This window comes from Ornithodoros turicata, chromosome 6 (assembly GCF_037126465.1).
Source record: "Ornithodoros turicata isolate Travis chromosome 6, ASM3712646v1, whole genome shotgun sequence".
NCBI lineage: Eukaryota > Metazoa > Arthropoda > Arachnida > Ixodida > Argasidae > Ornithodoros > Ornithodoros turicata.
The window spans coordinates 23411561-23429974 of record NC_088206.1 but is presented as its reverse complement, the minus strand read 5'-3'; the positions used below and the strand labels follow the sequence as shown (position 1 = coordinate 23429974).

Sequence of the window (18414 nt, the reverse complement as noted above, 5' to 3'; positions counted from 1 at the left end):
GTAATACCCGCACACACGGGAATAGTCCCACAGTATCCCATCCCAGTGCAGAATCCCACATATTTAACAAAAAGCATGCGTAATACCCGCTACACATGGGAATAGTCCCAAAGTATCCCATTACAGTGCAGAAGCCCAGATATTTAACAAAAAGCATGGGTAATACCCGCACACATGGGAATAGTCCCAGAGTATCCCATCACAGGGCAGAAACCCGCACATTTAACAGAAAGCATGCGTAATACCCGCACACATGGTAATAGTCCCACAGTATCCCATTACAGTGCAGAATCCCACATATTTAACAAAAAGCATGGGTAATACCCGCACACATGGGAATAGTCCCACAGTATCCCATGGCAGTGCAGAAACCCACATATTTAACGAAAAGCGTGGGTAATACCCGCACACATGGGAATAGTTCCACAATATCCTAAACCAGAGAGACATTCCCACACTGTCCCGTTATACGCCAGGAACCTTCATTTGAATGAAAAGCATGGGTAATACCCATAGACATGGAAATAGTCCCACAATATCGTAATTAAGATTGACGGTCACACAGTATCCCATTACAGTGCAAAAAAACGCGTTTCTAATGGAAAGCACTGGGAATAACCGTAGACTTGCTTATAGTCCCAGGATATCGTAATGAAGATCGACAGTCTCACATTACCCCATTACAGTGCAGAAACCCGCATATCTAATGAAAAGCATGGGTAATATCCGTACACATGGGAATAGTCCCACGTACAATATCGTAATCCATATACAGAGTCCCACAGTATCCCATTACAATGCAGAAACCCACGTTTTTAATGAAAACGATGGGTAATACTCGTAGACATGGGAATAGTCCCACAACACCGTAATCCAGATTGACAGTCCCACAGTATCCCATTATGGTGCAGACACCCACAATATCAGTGAAAAGCATGTGCAATACGCGTACACATGGGGATTGTCCCAAAATACACACAAAGAAGTCATATAGCCCACACATAGTCACTTGGATAAAATTGTATGAGAAACGGATTAAATTATGTGAAACGAGGATTAAAAATAATGAAAGGAGGATTAATTCCGATGGCAAAAGGATTAAATGTCATGGCATAAGGATTAAAATGTACGACAAGATGATTAATAACGCCGGGAAAAGCTGTAGAGCAGCATATAGCGACTCAAAGCGGCACGATACCATCAACATCGACATCAATCTGGGCCACGGAATGAGCGCCGCTGCCTGCACACGCGGCCAACTGGGGAAACCACGAAGCTTTGAGGCCTGTATTATGGTGAGCTAGAAGGTATGGTGAGCTAGAAGGTATGGTGAGCTAGAAGGTGAGAAGAAGCTAGAAGCTAGAAGCTTCTAGCTCACCATACCTGTATTATATATGTTGGCCTAGGTCGCCCAAAGCAGACGAAAACTGAAGAGGCGTGGCCTTTCTCTGTCATCTTATTGGTCGTTGATGTATCGTTCTCGCCACCTCTCGCCGACGTCGTGAAAGAGACCGGCATGGCATTTTTTTTTGGCTCGACGTCTCTCCTCTCCCGACTCCGGAAATGCACGTCTATTTCCGCCGCCCGCTCGCGACGTCGCGTCGGGCGTCGCCAAGTGAGAACTGGCCCTCACACAAATGTTGGACGGACAGACTTTTTCAGAGGAGGCACAGTCAGAGCCGTATATTAAAAGGGAGTCTGGCCATTGGGAGGAGTCACAAAAAGAGGCTCGACCTGTCAATCACAGTCTCGCTCCTCTGATTGGTTTGCTTTTTACCAAGGGGGTCGCCATGACACCATACTGCCACCCAAAATGGCGTCGAAAGCAAACAGTGAAGCGGGAATTTCGTGACAAAAAATTTTCACAGACTACTCTGATTTTACACTGCAAATGCACATTGTCATATACGTTTCTCGGAAATCAGTTTCAACTTACGCTCATCCGTCGATGTCTAATCGAAAATAATACGTTTTGTCGCCGATGTTAGGCCTAGTGAACACGGCGATCGCGGCGATCACACGAAATCATAACAAAAACGGCACTGTGTTGTACAATCTTATATTTAATTGCTGGATTTCATGGATATAAACATTCTTGCCTTTTATATTCCAAGTGTTCATGTAGATTTGTTTAAAAATCATTCCGACGACAGAATGTGTCCCAGCAGGTGGTTCTGCCGGCAGCGGTGCAACGACGGAAGCAGAGCCGTATATTAAAAGGGAGTCTGGCCATTGGGAGGAGTCACAAAAAGAGGCTCGACTTGTCAATCACAGTTTCGCTCCACTGATTGGTTTGCTCTTTATCAAGGGGGTCGCCATGACACCTCACTGCCACCCAAAATGGCGACGAAAACAAACACAGTGAAGCGGGGATTTCGTGACAAAAAATTTTCACAGACTACTCTGATTTTACGCTGCAAAGGTACATCCTCATATACATTTCTTGGAAATCAGTTTGAACTGGTGCTCATCCATCGATATCTAACCGAAAATAATACGTTTTGTCGCCGGTGTTAGGCCTAGTGAACAGGGCGATCGCGGCGATCACAACGAAATCGTAACAAAAAACGGCACTGTGCTGCACAATCTTATGTTTAATTGCTGGATTTCACGGATATAATCATTCTTGCCTTTTATATTCCAACTATTCATGTAGATTTGTTTCAAAATCGTACCGACGACAGAACGTGCCCCCAGCAGGTGGTTCGGCCGGCAGCAGTACAACCGGGTACAACGACGGAAGCAGACGACAACTCCCGACGTTCCCCACGCACTCTAGGTGGCGTTCATCAAGCTGGCACCAAAAATCCACTAGTTTTGCAGATAGCGAGAGGTATCCATTTCAATCCCATCCAATCCACTTGCCACCCAAAATGGCGCTGCCCATGTTGGATAGGGGGACAAATAGTGAGGATAGGTTGATTGATAGCGCCCGATATTTCAAGACTCCATTGGTGAGAAAGCTAAAAAAGTGGGTGGAGCTTCAGGTATAGGCATGACCCATTAATGGCCAGACTCCCTTTTAATATATGGCTCTGGACGGAAGCAGACGACAACTCCCGACGTGCCTTACGCTCCCTAGGTGGCGCTCATCAAATTTGCACCAAAAATCCACCAGTTCTGCGGGTTGCGAGAAGTATCCATTTCAATCCCATCCAATCCACTTGCCACCCAAAATGGCGCTGCCCATGTTGGATAGGGGGACAAATAGTGAGGATAGGTTGATTGATAGCGCCCCATATTTCAAGACTTCATTGGTCAGAAAGCTGAAAAAGTGGGTGGAGCTTCAGGTATAGGCATGACTCATTAATGGCCAGACTCCCTTTTAATATACGGCTCTGGGCACAGTAAGCCGGTTTCGCCGCCGCGAAAATAGTGTCGCCGCTGGCATTTCCCGCCAAATTCCGGCTATTTACTTTCCATTGGCTCCGGTCTCCCACGTGACCCTTCTCGATCGTGATTGGCTGAGGCTCATTTAACCGGTGGATTCGCCCGCGTTCGTTTCTCCGAGGCGCCGACCCGTCTGACCGTTGTGTAGCTCGCGTCTGCGTATGTGAGCAGGCGCTGATTTCGTTTCGTGGATTTCGAAGATCTTCGAGCCATGGATGAACGCCTGAATGAAAGGTAAGCAGACAAACGTATGATGCATGTCAGTGACCAGACGTTTAATACTGTCGCCTAACTGTGTGCACCTTGTCCCGTATTACATCACTTTCTGCCGGTTATCAGTCATGATCTGGCTGATTATTCTGCGTGGCGTTGCTTCTTGCGTTTTGTTCCGCTGTTTGAATGTGTCTGATGTTTAATACACTGGTGTGCATGAAAAGGAAAACAGCGTGCATCGCGTACGCAGGGCTCCTCCAATTTTGGCATTAGTCGACATTAGACGCGTAACGCTGGCATGTCTTACAGAGCGTATTCAGCCAATTAACGTTGCCTGTGCTCCGGTTTACCATATTATTAACAGGTTCCCTTGTGTTTTCATTCAGACACCGACAGCTGTTCGTGGCCCTGCGATCCGCGAGCATGTGGCCCCTGTCACCAGAAAATTCGACAGTTGTGCTGGGATGAAGCGGATGGCTTCTGCGACTCATCACGTGCTATAGATATGTATAATAATATCTACTTTCTCCAAACCGAATAGGTTCCCTTAAGGATTGTATAATATGATAGTCACGTTTTCTGTTGCTCGGCGCTATTTATTCTCTGTTTATTCTGCAGTATTCTGTAATAATCGTGTAGATTTACTTGCATTCAAATGTTGCTTCTTGTGTATATGTTTACCGTGTCAATAAATTTGTACATGTGAATTCCTTCGTCTTCTGGATTTTCATTTTCTGCTTCCCGATAATATTAGCAGATGACCTGGCGAAGCGCTCGGAACAGGGGGGGGGGGGGGGGGAGAAGAGTGAGAGGGTGTGGAGAGGGCACGCAGCGCACATGCGCAGTTCGACCAGCCAGCGCGCGCTCTTTGGCGCCGTTTTGCGGCTATGTTGTCGTGATTCGTTACGGATGATCACGTGGTCAAGGGGGGCGGTGGGTTTCGTGGCGAAACTGTGGAAGCTACAGCCTACAGCTGCACTCCACTGACTTTTTCACGTTGTTGAAATACCATTCTCGATATGTCCACAGATACGTCATGTATTTTTACTCATGTTCGTGTGTTATTCGTATTTGCTATTTGCGACATGGAGTTGCCATGAATGAGATGTGTCAAATACAGAAAGCCTGTACTTCCATCTTTTATCGTTAATTTCTTGGGCAATTTGAGGCTTTGTATGTATTTGTCCTTTCTATGTTATTCCAGCCACATAACATCAGTTCTCTCATGTTCAACTGTTGAACAGTTGCCGCTTGCGTCGGTATGGGTATGGGGGATGAGTGAGAGAGAGTGGTGGTCCCTTCAGATGCTTCAGATCTTCAGATCATGCGCCTTTGGAAGTCGCTGGGGAAAGGAGGTGTGTTGGTGTGTTAGAGCAAGCGCTGGTTAGAGAGCCCTGCATCGGTAATCCAGAAGATGTGGGTTCGAGTCCTAAGGCTGGCTAACCTTTCCAGTGACTTCCATCTTTCATCGTTAATTTCTTAGGCAATTTGAGGCTTTGTATGTATTTATCCTTTCTGTTGTTCCAGCCTCAGAACATCAGTTATCCCTTGCGCGCTCGTCGACTTGACGTAACAATTAACAGTCAGCCAATCAGGATCGTGTTTTCAACGGCCGTAGCCAATCACGAACGTGCTTTCAGCGGTCGTGGCCATGGAGAAGAACCACCGCCGTCTGCGAGTTGTGATTGAACGTCCCCGCGTACTAAATGGGACTTGGAAATAAAGCGCAAAACGGTCTCAATCTTTCTCAGAAGTGATTTTCTGGAAAGTGTCTTGCACTTTTTGTCTAAATATTTAGGTCTGCATGTTCCAGATGAGCTGCGATCATTTGCGGGTTCAGACAAATTCTGACTATATATGTCTACGTAGCCATTGCCGGATTTAGGGGAGGGCAGACTGGGCACTTGCCCCGGGGCCCCCACCAGTAAAGGTCTTGTCCAAGGGAAATCTGTTTTGCATGCCTGAAACGCATCCCTGAAACGGAAACTTGGTAAAAATCTGTCCTCCGTCCACGCATATTGACCCCGAATAACACATTGGATAGACATAGAATACACGAGGGAGCTCCCACAGCACAGTGCCCCGGGGCCACCACCACTGTAAATCCGGCACTGTACGTAGCGAAGGAGGGAGAGGTGCAATGCGCAGGCTTTCCTTTCTCTATCTAGGTGGTGTTGGATGTAGGGCTGTGACAGACCGCACAGGCGGTGTCGGGTTGCGCGAGTTGAATAAACGAACACAAACAATCGCAAAAGACAGCATAGCGAAACGAGAGGAGGTCAACCCAAAGACAAACAGAAACCACGGTGTGATAAAGAATTAACCTCTGTATGCAATAAGGGGATAAGTCAACTTATCCCCTTTTTACTATTTTTGCTGCGATGACATCTACATACCAGTATGCACCTGTGAATGAAAATTTAGGACCTTATTGTGATTTGCTGGCCTGCTACAGCATGGTGGAAAACGGGAAATGCATGTGTGTCAATGGGACAGACAATCAGATCAGGCCCCTTTTCTCGGTTTGTGATTTTTGGACTTATCCCCTTATTGCATACAGAGGTTCAATTGCTGGAAGCTATCTTGCTGAAGCTGTGGCGGAGGACAGCCAAAAAGAAGGCAGAATGCTCAAAGGAGAAAGAAGCCTGAAAACCAAAAATGAATAACAAAACACGTACCCGAGACATGCAGAAGAGAACGAACCCGCAAGTGAAAAATCTGACAGCCAAATCACCCCAGAGTGAGCAGGAGGATCTTCAGCACCAATACAAGGTGATGAACTAACGGAGCACATCAATGAGCTTGCCAAATGTAAAGCCACAGGCCCGGACAGCATACTCAACGAATTTTTGAAAATATTCGAACCTAACTTGAAAGAAAATCTACGGAAAATATTTAACACCATATTGGAAACAGACACAAATACCAGAGGAGTGGAAGCAGAGTACTGTCCGACTGCGACACAAAGGACAGGGAAAACCAAAAGACGACCTAAATTCTTACCAGCCCAATACAACATTATTTGCGGCCATCATCAATCAGCGAATAATGAAAAGATACGACAGTAAGCTAAGCGAATTGCAGAACGGATTCAGAGAAGACAAGGGGAAGCGACAACCTCGTCATCATCACACAACTCATTGAGCATACCTGGAAAACGGAGGTGATTTGTATTTGGCTTTCTTAGACCTGGAAAAGTCCTATGGTCAGGGGCGGATCTAGGATTTTCTCGAGGAGGGGGGTGGGGGTGGGGGGGGGTCCGCTATGGACAAGTACCACGTGCATGCTGGGATTGGTCCATTGAACCCCACGTTCAAGTCTGGAATTGAGGGGGGGGGGGGGGGTCCGGACTTCTCAGAAACCAGAACATTAGCCAAGAGTCAATGGAGAGCAAAGCCAGCTGCCAAACCAAGCCAACCACCTCGGCTGGAGAAACCGCCGGAAGCTCCAGAAGCACAGACCCCAGCGCCGAACCAGGGATCTGTTCTCTGTTTTTCCTTTCGCCTAGACATTGTCTAGACTTTTCTTGCATGTGGTGTCCCCAAGATACCTGCCCTGTCTCAAAAGGGACTAGGCGAACTTGAACCTGGGCTCGTTTGCTCGTTCAGAGGGGTGAGCGAGTTTTTAGAGCGAGTGCGCCGGTAGCGACACACTGCGGTAGTTTCAGTATATTGCAACCCCAAACCTCAAACCCAGCCATCCAGGGAGAGATGGGCTGGTCGACCTATGCCTTCTGAGAAGCCCGATCAAAGACCAAGTTCTTAGGGAGACTAATACACAGAGCAAATGAGACCCTGATTACCCACGTCTTCCGGTACCTCCGATACTCTAGCATCCGCACAAACTGGATACGAAAAATCAACCAAATAGACCGTGAACATACAGCAAAGGGACCGAACGACATACCGCCAGAAACGAACATCAGTGGAATTCCACCACAAAAAAAGAATTGAGAATGATTGAAGAGGACATCTGGTGTGCCTCAAGTATGAAAAAAAGCAAAAAAAAAAAAAAAAAAACAGCATGCACATGTGCAGCAAAAACAAACTGGTACCGGCTCCCGAACCATTCTATGACGGGGACAGAGGCGGTCTCCTTCCAGGCTCACTCCCGACACGAAAACGCCTTTCCGAGCTGTTCGGGGAAAACGATGCCACCTGTATATTACGTGAATCTGGTGAAATCGAAGACATCAGCCTTATACTATTAACTTGCCGAGCACTCGCACTCCAGACAACCCTATCATCCATGCCAATTAAACCCATCCTCGAATTCGAACCCCCCAACAAAGAAGACATACAAAGAACAAAAAGGATCTAGTTGACCTGGGAGAAAGAAACCCAAGGAAAACTCAGAGGTTCCCGAAAAGAAGCTACCAACAACGCAGCAATTCCCCAACCATCACTACCAACTGAAAGCCAAAGCACAGCAGCGCCCCCTGAACCCGTTCTTTGTTTTTTTTTTGCTTTGTCCAGGTACCTACCTGGACCTCGCCTGTGGTAACTTACTTGTTTCCTGCCCTGTTTCAAAAGGGACGAGGCGAACCTGTTCAAGCCTTCACAGTGCTCCTGCTATGTGCATGAAATAAATTTCGCGTGGCGAAATAAGTTTCGATGTGGCATGTGTTGATGGCCAGGAGCCTGCACAGTTCCTGCATATCCTAGTGGCATTGTCGGTTTGTCAGTATTCCCACTAGGTAGAACCGTATCATTCTTAGATCTTCTCCGTTATCTTCATGTGTCATACCTAAGCAGAACAATCTAATCCATTTTGGTGTGGACGATTAACAGTACTGCCTTTCACAGGTTCATGGGTTTTCATATGGGTTTCATCATTTCTGTCCTCACCATGACGAGTCATGATCCCATATTCCCCACTGCTGGGACAGCATAGTGAAGTAGCCTGTCGTATTGCTTCTCAATGTACTTGGCACCAGTCACCATGAAGTAAGGACCTCTTTTGGTGTTTAAGGTAGAACAGCGTTTCGATAGACTATCAGCAACGGTTACCACCTTCTATGTCATTCTTCATTAATGTTGGCACAAGCAGTTGCTCGTATTGAGCAGTGCAGCAGTTACGACACATGTTGCTGTTTTTTGCTTTTCTCTCATAATTTTTGTCATCACTTGTCTTTCCATTGATGTTGTTAGCTGCAGTAATCGTACCAACTACGATTACGGCACAAACGGGCAACACTGAGGGCAGTGTGAAAATAGTTCTCACTGGATGTCATGGTGCACAATCTGTTTGCTTGCAGAGCTCACGGAAAGGATATACGTACAGCATATACAGCAGCCTCTACTTGTGGAACAAGACGTAACACTTGAACATGCGTTCGACATGACCCTCCTGTGAAATCTGCAGCCAACCATGCAGCGAGTGCAATTATGGACTTGTGACAATGCGACACCACATGAGGTTTCTAGGAACTGACAAGTGTCACAACCCCGGTGTTAAGGAAACACCTATTTGTCTGCAAAAAATAACTCTCCTGTCCAAGGATGTGCAAAATGGGAGCTCTGTATTACAGTGGAGAGTGGCATTACATGGGGAGCTTTTGTTAAAAGCAAATAGCAGACTTAGTACAGAAATTGGAACATCAATCTAAAAAAGACAGGTGACAATAATGAAAAAAAAAAAAAAAATGCAGCTAAATACTGTGACATTCTGTCCGTAACAAAAACCCGAGACTAGGGGAAAATAAATAAAAGGGATGCACACAACACAAGTCTCAAGACTTGAGACGTGTGCGTCCCTTTTATTTATTTTCCCCTAGTCTCGGGTTTTCGTTATGGATATCTGCCACCAGCTCACTTTCTATCTCTTTTATCGTGATATTCTGTTCTTTAATTTGGAATTAGAAAGTCTTTCATGCGGGACTCCATACTATTTCATGATGGAAGAAAGCAAATGTGGGCAGTAATTTACCAATCTGCTCTTACTAAATACTATGCCAATACTAAAAATGTTCAAGAAAAGTGATCAGGACATGAAAGGCACAAAGAAACAGATATGGTAACGACTTCAAACTCAACGGGGCTGTTTATTCCTATCGTTAAACATCCAGAGGGTAGGCAAAGCTTGAGAATACTGCATGCATCGCATCTATACATGAAGGCTTGTCAGGAAAGGTATTCAGGACAAGTGCCTACGAGTGGCACTGGAAATTTTTTGAGTGTGTGGCACGGAAATGACGCTGTATTTCTGTAGCGGTTGCATGTTTGAACCTGGTCGGGGATGCCAGCAACTTGGTGGCAAGGTAGTAGTTGCTCTGAGCTCTGACACATCGTGTTCTGCGACGGACATCTAACATAGCTAAAAAAGTGCTGACACACGGGAGACACAGAAGTAGACAGTACAAGCGCTTGTCCTGTCTACTTCTGTGTCCACGTCTTTAGCGCTTCTTTCGCTATGATAAACATTAAGTACAGTGTGCCGTGTGTCGAGATTTCAGCGCACGTCAAAGAACCCTCAGTGGGCAAAATTAATCCACAGGCCACTGTGGCATCACTGCGAGTCATATAACCGTATGTTACTTATCTCTTCTGAGTAGCTTATACATACGGCCTAGTGTTTTTGGGTTTTATGGTTTTATGGTGGAGGGAGTAAAAATCTGGTTTTATTTCAGGAGTCATAAAATGGTCAAATCAGGCTATGTCGGGTGGAAAATAAAAAAAGAGCACTTCTTGCATTTTAGATGAGCACGAGATGCGGAACAGTTGTGCTGAATATACAGTGGGGTCATTCCATGCCAAACGTCCCAGAGGTGACGCTAGACACTAGTCGATTTTGTTATATATCATACGAATTCATTACTTGGGGAAAACCACTAAGGCAAATATGTTAGCTGCCTTCACAAAATCCCCTAAGTGTCTGTTTAAAGTTAGCCTCTGATTACCATTGCAGTCTATACATGGCTCCACCAAAATTATGGAGATACCGCAACTGTTTTCGTGTCGCGGTAAGGAAGTGTTCATCTACCTATCTGAGGGTCGCAAATATTCTTGCTACTCGCCATATGTATCCTAAAGGGGGTGCGAAAAATGCTTCGAGAAGCGAAGTTTCGCATTTTTTCTGGGCTGCATCAAAGTTTCGTTGAGAGGCTAAACACAATAATAGGAGGAAATAGTATGTGAAGATGCGACTCTGGCGAAAACACAGCAACTTTAACTGAAACTAACAAAAATGGTGGAGCGCAGAAAGAAGTACAGTCAAAGCTGGAAGAAAGTATCATGCAAAAGGAACACAAGGAGCAAGTATACGAAAGCGCTTTTTTTTTTTTTTTCTAGCGGAGAAAATAATTTTTGAAGTTTGGGGTCTTGCGCAGACAGCACGCTACCATCACTATACGCTCTCATGCTCTCCGCGGCAGCCCATCGAAGGTGCACCAAGGGCTCGATGCTCAACTTTATGTTATTCCGTACTGCACGATAAGTGCATGTATGTGATTCATCACGAGCTCTCGTGTGATGACCAGTTGTGCCATTTTTCTGAAATCCCAGGCTAGCGGAACAGTTTTAATGTGCTGCCATGTGGCATTTAGAGCGTGCCAACTCCAAATAATAATGGTAATGAACGGTATCTTCAATTCAGCATCGGGCCCGGGACACGCTGTTGTAGTCTGTATGTAGTCTGTTATGAGCAGGCAGTATGATGTGATGGGTTCATCCACTACAGCCTAGCCGCTTTTTTTAGCACGACGTAAGTGCGGCACTGACACTGTACTTGCTTGTATACGACGTAAACAACGAGAATTAATGCATAAAATAAAACCCTGAGACTAGGGAACACTAAGGGACACACACACAGCACGAAGTCTCAAACATAGCTGAAAACTTTACTGCACAGACCACAAATACAGGGTGTTTCACTTAAAAGTGACCCTTAATTATTTTAAAAAATGTACTTGAGATAAAAATTAGAAACCTTCTGCGTCATACTTGTGAAGGTTTTTGCCGCCCAAACAGGTGGTTTCCATCAGTGTACCTCACTAATTTGTCTAATTAGCTGAATTGAACTACAAAAATTCCCAAGGAAAGGTAACGTTTTTTTCCACTAATTAGAAAGCCCATGGCCACAACACCCCATTTCAGTCACAATTACAGGATCGTTCACGATCTTTCCGCAAAAATTCGACACCCGAAAACTTGCCATCTCTGCAAGCCCGTTTTCGGATTTTATCAGTGGCGGCACTATCGGCATAGCTTTGGGCCCGAAGACACTCCCACTGCGCATGGAAACAGCGTGAGAAAGAGAGATCGGAAAAAAAAAGAAAGAGAGAGAGGGCGGGGACCGGCCCAATCACGCATTTTGTCTTTGCAAGCTTATCTGTTCGCAGCCATCAGTTACCGATAATCACCGACATCGGATGTTTTGTGCTGTTTCCTGTGTTGTCCTTTCCTCCTCCCCATACTTTAGGCGGGGCAACTTGAACAAGCACGCCTTGATGAGTGACGGTTTTTCGGGCAGTTTTTACGTGTCTTTGGGTGTCAAGTTTTTGCGGAAAGATTGTGAGAGATCCTGTAACTGTGACTGAAATGGGGTGTTGTGGCCATGGGCTTTCTAACTAGCGCAAAGAAAACGTCTTTCCTTGGGATTTTTCTCCGTTTAATTAAGCTAATTAGATAAATTAATCAGGTACACTGATGGAAACCACCTGTTTGGGCAGCAAAAACCTTCACAATTATGACGCAGAAGGTTTCCAATTTTTATCTCAAGTACATTTTTTTTTAATAATTAGGGGGGAGGGAAGGAAAAACGCACGGTTGACGACAAAATAAGAGGTCAATTCAGGAGAACGAGCAGTCTGCTCAAGGCCGGACCGAAGATTGCGGATGGGTTGCTGACACAGTTCCCACAAGAGGTGATACAAAGGGTCTCTCTCAAAAGCCTTCTGTGAGGGTCCACTTCATAAGCCTTTACATTACGATTGTTTCATCCCAAAGAGGGAAGCAATCTGAACATTCCTCCAAATGCTTAGCAGTTTCGGAGTTTGAATCTTTCTTTTTTACTTTTTTAAGCAACGTTTTGTCTGGCCAATATAACAGAAACCACAATCTAGGGGGATCTGATAAACAACGTTTGAAGAACACGGGCCGAATTTGTTTCTGTAGTTCTTGCAGGTAACTTCAGGTTTCCCGAAAGCTGTGAGACGGTCAAGACGAAAGTTCTTCTTGAAAACAAGGTTGATTTGAAATTTCCTCGCAACGGCCAACAAGTTGTGAGACACTTTGTGGAAGTAAGGTACAACCCCACGTTTGGAGACTAAGGGCTTAGTTTGAGGCGAGCGAGGAAGCAAGCTGTTTATAAAAAAAACTTAAAGCACTAAGTAACATACGTTGAGGATAACCAGCGTAATTCAAACAGAGAAGGAAGGACATGGTGAAAACAATACTTTTTACGGCATTTGACAGGATACCTGTGATCAACCCCCGTTTTAGAATGTGGAAAACAGGACAGCGGGTAGGACTGACTATGTGTTATTGCTGAATAACAGAAGAATGCTGTTACGAGATGATGGTGGCTTCGTCGTCATCACAAAGATTTAACAGACTGCCCCCCCGTTATCGGGTGGGTCGTCGACTAACGCTGGTGCTGCCGACGATATGAGTAAGAATAATGTAATGCAGCGGTGAACTTTGTAGCCATGGTGGACTTTTTGGCATTAGTTGGGATTCCGCTGGCTTCCAATGTCGGGCTCCACTGATGACTGTGTTCTTTCGCCTTCGAAGTCTTCAGACAATATGTATTTCCAGCAGTATGTCGTATATTGATAGATCTGTTGCGCAGGGATCGTGGTCTATTTCTAAGGTACTTTTCAGTACAGCACACTGCTGACTTGACGTCTTGCTGAAAGGCTACTGATGATCTTGGCCGTATCTCTTCGTGTTCCGAGTTAGACGTGCAGCTGCATCGGGAAGGAGTCCATCAGGGTCTTTTAGACGTAGGTGGTGGTTGCTGATTGCTCAGTTCCTCTTGCGTTTGTGGTACATCTGATAGTGCTCCTACTACTGATCATCCCGCTGCTGAGCTCAAATAACCCTCTGATGTTGAACATTTGTCCTCTGTCACTTTCTCTCTTCTGGGTGAGAACTTGCCATCAGGTACCTTGGTCCTTCTTTCTTGTTCGTTGTAATCTGCTTTCACAGTTATGTCTAGCGTTGAGAGCAACATGCTGGCCGGCGTTTCCGCTCCGTCCTCCATCGTTTGCTTTAGACCGTGTGTCCGAACCTGTATACGGTTTGTTGACTCCCTCCCCATGGTTCAGCTGACTTTCCACGTACCGTCTATCTTGAACTTCTCGCTGCGCAAACGTCTGAAGCCTTTCTGAAGCCTTCCGTTCTTCAGGCTGTCCTTTTGTAGTCTGAGGCGTTTCGAGGATGTTTCCTCTCAGTTCTTCACCGATTCGCTTGATCGCTTTAGGTCCTTCACCCAGTGTGTGCGTAGGCCTCTCAGCCTTTGCCTGTGTTATCGTTCCAGGTGGTAGGTCGAAGTACGTCGCTTCTGTAGCTCGTAGTTCCAGAGCCATGTGTGCGTGAGTACAGCCTTGTATAAGTATATCGGTGTTGAGATGCTGCTGTTAGCCTGGCACCTCGCCGTCCAAGTTGACAAAAGTGAGGTCCGGAGGCTGGACTATGTCATGCGCTGCAGGCAATTTAGTAAACGTTGATGGAACTTGTGCGGTCATTGATGCTGAAACGGGTGGCACGTGGTTGCTCGGTTTGGAGGTTGACATTGAAACTGAGACATAATTTGTTCTTGCCGCTAGGTATCTTTTCGCTCTGAAAAGTACAGTTTCTATCTCCTCTTGGAGAACTATTTGCTTTGTATACTCTTCTTCAAATTCATCCTCGTTGAGCACCAATTCTATTTCGCTGTCGATTTGTTGGAGATGGACGCTTAATCTGTGTAGCAGCTCCATCCTTACTTGAAATATGATTATGTCTTGCAGTTCTACAGTGGATCGTTGTCGTTCGAAGTCGGTTATGAAGATTCCCACTTGCGTTCGCAGCTCCTGTCGCTTGTGGATGAGGTCAGATCATTCCATTCTGCCAAGTTAGCGTCCTGTCGTTACCCACTGCTGTCTTCCCTGTCGGTTAAAAGTTGTTCAGGGTTCGTAAGGTGATCATGTTCAAAGCACTATTTTGTGGAAAACAGGGCAGCGGGTAGGAGTAACTATGTTTTATGGCTGAATAACAGAAGAATGGTGTCACGAGATGATGGTGGGTTCGTCGTCATCACAAAGATTTAACATAGAATGGCACCTCGAAGTGGGCAAAATGGGCTTAGCTTGTGATTTGCCGTAGGCCCAACAAAGAGCGGGTTTTAACAAAAGCCTGATATGAAGAAACTGAAGCACGTCAACAGTGTGGAACTCAATAGTGAACACAAGCGCTGGGGCCACAGACAAAATTACGTTCTTACATTGATAAATTGGACTCTAAACCAGCCTTTAGCACCGAGGCCGAGTAAAAGTAAAACACAAACCTTCTTATAACGACATCATTTGATGAAAGAGAGGACAGAAAGGATAAAACTACATTGTCAATTGCACACAGGCAAATCTCTGAAAGAACAGGCGCGATACTTGAACAAATACAGATACCACTTTTTTTTGGGTGTACAATTGCACATCAATACTTATGGCAGTTGATTTCAGATAATGTTCTAGTAAGCGCAAAAATTCAATGACAGATATAGTACCAACTTTTGACTGAAAGCGCACCAAATTATCTTCAAGAAATCAGCGTACTCTACTCAACAACATATTCTCTTGCAGTGAATAGTAGATATCGTTCATGTCCAAGGAGAAGGCAAAACATTTTTTTCCGTGAAACAATTGTAAATCCGAAATAAGTTGTTCAGAATTTTTCAAGTTTAACGCCACTAGGGACAAATACAGAAGAAAATCCCTTCTGCAAAAATGTCAAGACAATTTTTTGCCAGGTTTCGTTGTCATTGATGAGTGATAAGAATTCTAAGTGGCATGTCCACCTTGTGATCTTTGAGTAGGAACTTTACCATGATGGTTCCACAAGATGCAGGGCGTACGCTGTTACATAGGCCAGGAAGATCATTGTCAAGAAGAATAGAGCAAATCAGTCTGTTTATCTTGTCTAAAGCGTGATTATACGGTTTCAAAACGTTTCCAACAGCTGTCGATCTCTTAGAGGCAAAAACACTTTCAGGTAGAACAGCGAACTTTGCGGACTTGTCAGTTTGCAACAGACACAAGTTCTTCTCAGACAATTCATTACGAACTACCTGAACAGGAGAGAGGTTACGGTTTAAGGGACATTTACTGGAATCCAAAGTGTGCGAAATGTGGTGTACTGCCTAAGTAATGAAAGACGACGAAGAGAAGGGATCAGTTATGACAGACCAGATCTTATAAATGCAAGCAGCTACATCTAAATGGGAAGGGGTCAAATTTAAACAAAACTTAGGGCCCTTTATAGAAGATCACAGTTGTGCGAGCAGACACATGAGCACAGGTAGGGTTTACAAAGCAAGAAGGCAGCGCTTGTTTTGGATTTGGCTGATGTACAAGGGCACGGAGCGAAGATCTCAAAGCAGCAGCGAGAATTCAAAGCGAGAATTAGCCGAGGCAGGCTACAAGCATGGACAACATAGACACGTAAGTCTCCAACTGGCGACATGTTGTGTATACGACGTAAACAACGAGAATTAGCCGAGGGAAGCTACTAACATGAACGACACAAACACATAAGCCTCCAATCGGCTCACTGGTTCAAAGCAGTGGCAGGTGCGTGTGCAGGGCACGAACACCAGGGTTACCATCTGTCCGGATTTGACCATAACAGTTCAGAAGTTTGAGGCTTGGGTTCGGTTTTCCCAGAGAAGGTGTAATCCGGACATAAAATGTTCAGAAATTGGCCAAGTCGGAGTAAAAACCTTACGACTTGGGTTTTTCGTTTGCGTCATCATCGCCTAAGATTGAGCGATACCTAAAATGAGCAATCAAAGCTACGTTGAGCCACACTAAGGTACTGCGTCTCACGTATTACAACCCTCTATACCCACCGCTCAAGAATCTGATATGGTCCTTCACAATCCACTTTATCCAAGACAAGGCAAAGAATGGAGGGAGGTATGGCAGGCCCCAACAGTAACAGCTCCCCATAGAATCCATAGTTTGAGATAGTTCACACAGAACTGGGCACAATGCAAATGAAATTGCTGGAGCAAAAAAAATGTGACGTTATGCATTCCATCCGGCCAATCAGGGGCCTTCCTGCTTGTCTCGCATTCTCGCATGTCCTGGGTACCATCGAATTCTACTGATTTTCCGATAGAATGCCCAGTTAGTCGTAGTCTGAAATAATTAACTAAAGCAGCTTTTCGTTAAAAAAGATATTTCATACATCGTATGTACTCCACATGCCAAGATGCATATGTATACATCGTATGTATTCTATGTTCTACTGTTGTACAAACTGTTGCAAAACACAAGCTGGTTTTACACTTTTGAGACTCCGGTTTGCCCACTCATAGAATCAACTATTTGAAGGGCAGTTGCAAGCTTGCTTTTGCTACTAGGCATTTCGCCATTCCTCCAATGCTGTCACAGGGTCCTATACCGGGGAAAGTTGCAAAAAAGCGTCGTTTCAGAAACGTTGTAAGTGAAATCAGGTCAATGAGGTCAAGTCAGAAAGTGCACCCCTGGTGCACCTTCGATGTGGTGCCGCAGTGTGTGACGGTCGCGCGTGCTGTCTTCACCGGACCCCAAAGTTAAAAAATTATTTTCTGCACTATACAGAAATATACTTTTTAAAAACTTGTTCCTTGTGTTCCTTGGGCGTGATACTTTCTTCCAGCTTTCACTGTATTTCTTCCTGTGCTTCACCATTTTTGTTATTTACAGTTAAAGTTGCCGTATTTTCACCAGAGTCACATCTTCGCATATTTTTTTCTCCTATTATTGTGTTTAATCTCTCAGTGAAACTTTTTTGGCTTTAGTACCCATTCGTATTTCAACGTTAAAAATAGTTTTGTCTCTTTACTTCTAGCGATGTAGCCCAGAAAAGATTTTAAATATTGCTTCTAGAAACATGTTTCACACCGCCTTTAGGATACATGTGGCGAGTAGCCAGAATATTTGCGACCCTCAGATAGGTAGATGAACACTTCTTCCTTACCGCGGCACGAAAACAGTTGCGGTATCTCCATAATTTTGGTGGAGCCATGCGTAGACTGCAGGGGTGGTCAGAGGCTAACCCCGTAACGTTAAAGAGATACTTAGGGACAGCTATTTTGCGATGGCAGCTAAAACCTTTGTTTTAGTGGCTTTCTCCAAGTAATAAATTCGTATGGATTTTTATAACAAAATCGACAAGGGTCGAGCGTCGCCTCTGGGACGTTTGGCATGGAATGACCTAGTGCCTCGCATTTTCCAGTGCTTGTATCGACGGCTCAATTGGCACTTTGCCAAGTTAGTTTTCTGGGGGTGGGGTTATCCTGGAAGTGATTATATAATGATGCAAATCCAAAGGGGGGGTGTTAAAAAACTGGTTTTACCCTAAAACACAATGCCTTACTTTTTATACAGTCCTGCTCAAAGAGACTCTTATAGTAAGACTTTCTAACACCTATCTGCCTCCCATGAACAAATGTTAGCACAGCTGCACCCATATAAGCTGAGAGAAAGTACATGTAGTGCATGAGTCTAACGAGGTCAAGTGTGGACCAACAAGTTCAGCGGAGGGTGCACGTTTCGTATTTTTTTAGTCCATTCATTTTTGCGGGAGTCTCACATATACCACATTGTTGTAGTGACACAGAGCTTGTACA

The 18414-nt window shown here is 45.0% G+C and overlaps 2 long non-coding RNA genes across 2 annotated transcripts; both read left to right on the top strand.

Moving 5' to 3' along the window:
- The first annotated feature begins 1227 nt into the window (after positions 1-1227).
- LOC135397739 (uncharacterized) lies at positions 1228-9285 on the top strand. Its single transcript, XR_010423715.1, has 3 exons — positions 1228-1307; positions 8409-8549; positions 8861-9285. It is a non-coding gene; the product is annotated as an uncharacterized LOC135397739 (long non-coding RNA).
- LOC135397738 (uncharacterized) lies at positions 3464-4310 on the top strand. The gene is made up of 2 exons (XR_010423714.1): positions 3464-3624; positions 3990-4310. It is a non-coding gene; the product is annotated as an uncharacterized LOC135397738 (long non-coding RNA).
- Positions 9286-18414: the final 9129 nt, after the last annotated feature.